Raw genomic sequence first — 3,465 nt, forward strand, 5'->3', positions numbered from 1 at the left:
CGCAATAAACCGAAGGTCGTATATTAAACGCTTACAAATGACTGATCAGTATAGATATCTACCTTCCTCTCAGTCTTTGGACTTTTGCTTACTCATGTAAATGACTTAATCAATAATACTTATCAGTGGTTCAAGTCGTGAAACATATATCATGGATGTATGTGTTTTTGAAGTATTAGATGTTTATGAAACTGCGAAGGTCATTTAGCAAAATTACACAGCCCCACAAAAAAAAAGTTGTCTGGACCTAAGACTAGACAACTTATTTTTTGTGGGGCTGTGTAATTAACAGGCGTTTATAAAATATCACAAATCTCTTTAAACTTTTTTATTAAAATTATCATAAACATGGTACATTAGTTAGTTCTTTTATTATTACAAGATATATTTCTTGTATATGTTCAATATGCTTACATGAGTGTGCATCTGATGATGCGTATATAGACCGCTTTCTCTAGTATCAGCTTAAATATTCAATATTCCGTTTTTCTTCGTTGTTTTTAAAATTCCCAAGATTTTCATGAAAATTATGAAAATTGCACAATGATAGAAGACTTTTCGACTCTATTCATAAATAAGAGGTGAAACTGGTATTACATAACACACACTGTATATACATACAATATATGTATAATATATACAGGGTGTATTTTAATTCGAGCCCACGATTTATACAGCGATATTTCTCAGGATAGCTGAGTCGAAAAGTCTCGAAACATTTTTCGAATTATGCTTTATAAAGTAGTTATTATTAATTAAAAATTAGCCAATCAGCATCTCTTTTTAAACGAACGCACGTTCGTGATCCACACACATATATTATGTAATGTGCGTGAAGTGAGCCGTACGCCTTTACGGTGTCTATCGTGTGTCCGGTTGAAAAGCGACACTGATTGACTAATCTATATTTAATAATAACAATTTTATGAAGCATGATTTAAAAAATGGTTCGGTACTTTTCGAGTCAGTTTTTCATGAAAAATATCACTGTTTAAATTATGGGCGCGAATTAGAATACACCCTGTACATACAGGGTGTTACGGATAAGGTGTCCACCCGCTTGTGTACAGATAGTGAGGGTTAAACTGAAAAGGAAAGCTATGTACCATTTTGTGAAATTCGCAATAGTTTTCGAGTGAGAAATAAAAACATCTGGGCAAATAAACGCACGACAAGCAGTAGGCCGGACTCGGCAACCACTTTACCTGCCTTATTTGTTTAATATCATTGCAAAAGTGGGTATCTAATATTGGGAGATAGAGCGACGCATCGGAAAACAGTTGTTACGCAGTGAACGGTGAGCTTCAGAATTCTGCTTCAGATGATTCACTCGTCCTTCACCATTATAAGACTAAACAGATAAGCCATTTAATATCTGCCGAGTCCGGCCTACCGTTTTCCTCGTGCTCATTCACTCAGACGGTTTAATTAATTACTCGATAACTATATAATTAAGAATTTTACAAAATCGTACATAACTTTTCTGTTTAATTTAACCTGCTCTACCTGTATACGTGCGGAAGATAAGAACCTTATCCGTAACATCTATATATTAATATATATAGATAGATATAGATATATATGTATATAAACGAGCTTGTAAAGCGCGCCACGATCCCATGTGGCACCTCGTTCTACATGGGTTAGATGACGCGCTTTAAAAGTATTCAACTGTTTATATCTAACCCATGTAAGTATTCTCTGCTTTAACAAAAAGACTTCAATTTATCAACAACTTATTAGCATTTTCGCGTGAAAGTCGAACGAGTGGATCTAGTTTCGCCCTGAAGGCAGGGGTCAGTGTGGGGTGGTGTCGCTTCGCATGGATATCGCGTTCATATCCGCCGATTACCTATAGACCACGAATAACTCTTCTTTCTCGCAAACGACTTTCCACGTGAAGCGAGATCCGCTCCACGTGGAAAGTCGCAAACCCATGTGGAACAGTACAACGGCGGAGGTACATGCGTGGAAACAGTATGTTCCGCCCCCCCCTAGGGGGGGGGCTCCACTATGTCCGAGGTGTGGAGTGGATCTCGCTTCATATGAAAAGTCGCAAATCCATATGGAATCGTATATGTACTACAAAGCACATGCTTAGATGAGAGGACAGATATAAGATTTCAAAATTTTTAATATTTGTGTCTGAAAATTACATATCATTGGTTGACACTGTTTTGTTAATAACTTTCTAACGAATAACGACCGCCGGCTAAAAACTTCTAAGAGTTACTCAGGAGGGTGACCTTGACAACATATGTCAAGATCAAGGTCATCGGCAGGTGGGGTCTTTTTATGCACATTTACCTTTATTACTAACAACCTTAAGTCATTTCTATCACTGTATATTAAAAATGTACATTTTGATATTACTAAATTCAATAAGATTTTTTATTATATGATTTTTCATAAAATGGTGAAAGAAAAATGTGTTAAAGATGTAGTAAAACAGTTGTTGTTTTCTTATTAAAAGATAATGTATCGGTAGAGCAGGCAAAACTTTAATGATAATAAGATATGTTAGAAGGACATAAAATAAAAATAAAATTCCTCTTTTAACTCTAAATTCCGAACATGCATTTCTCCATTTAATACAAAACATCACTGTGTCGCGGCAGAAATAATTAATCACAAAAAGCAAAAAGAAGGTCTAGCTCTTGTTAAATGACGTTCACAAGATTCACAATCATCTAATACTTTAAAAACACATACATCCATAATATCCCTTGCTAATCTTATCAGATATGTAGTAATTGTGATACTGACGGGCTGCTTAACCTAATGATAATAAGTGTTGTTGATCACCTCATTTACATGAGTGTAAGAGAAAGTCCAAAGACCGCAATTTTAGTAGATGTCTGTACTGATCAGTCATTTGTGAGCGTTTGATATAAAAACATCGGTTCATTGTGACATCTTTTTAATAATGAAAATATTTATAACAATATAAAATCTCTCAAACAGTTAGATATTTAAATAATTTTTGGTGAATTTTTATTTATACACAAGTACAATTCTTATTACAAAAACGGATACATTAAATTTAAGGTATTTAGTAATAAAGTATAAATAGCATACTTCAATGTACTTGCTAATTACCAAACGCATTTACAATATAAAGGCTGTAACTTTGTGCTGAAATAAATAATACATATATTTAATAATTTGTATAATTTGAGGATTAAAAAAAGTGCAGAACGAAACGAAACTTGATTAAGGTGGCCAATTATTTCGTGAACCAACGATGTTCACTGTTATATTGCTATCACTTATCCTTATATTATGGATGTATAATTATTATGTGCAACATGGAAAAACTGGGCGATTAATCAATCTTATACCAGGACCACCAGCTCATCCGATTAGTGGGCATGTATCGAAATACATATCACAATTTAGCTCACGTGGTAAGTTAAAATTTTTGATATATTCCTTTTTTATATACATATATTCCATACAAGTTAA

At 33.9% G+C, this 3,465-nt stretch overlaps 1 long non-coding RNA gene across 1 annotated transcript; it reads right to left on the reverse strand.

Annotated features, from left to right (window-relative positions):
• Positions 1-352: 352 nt before the first annotated feature.
• On the reverse strand, positions 353-1,824 carry LOC105555827. Its single transcript, XR_001008522.1, has 3 exons — positions 1,206-1,824; positions 1,032-1,085; positions 353-564 (listed from the first exon to the last, which is right to left on the reverse strand). It is a non-coding gene; the product is annotated as an uncharacterized LOC105555827 (long non-coding RNA).
• Positions 1,825-3,465: the final 1,641 nt, after the last annotated feature.

The sequence above is a fragment of the Vollenhovia emeryi genome, unplaced genomic scaffold (genome assembly GCF_000949405.1).
Source record: "Vollenhovia emeryi isolate VEMERY1.0 unplaced genomic scaffold, V.emery_V1.0 DF940681.1, whole genome shotgun sequence".
NCBI classification, from domain to species: domain Eukaryota; kingdom Metazoa; phylum Arthropoda; class Insecta; order Hymenoptera; family Formicidae; genus Vollenhovia; species Vollenhovia emeryi.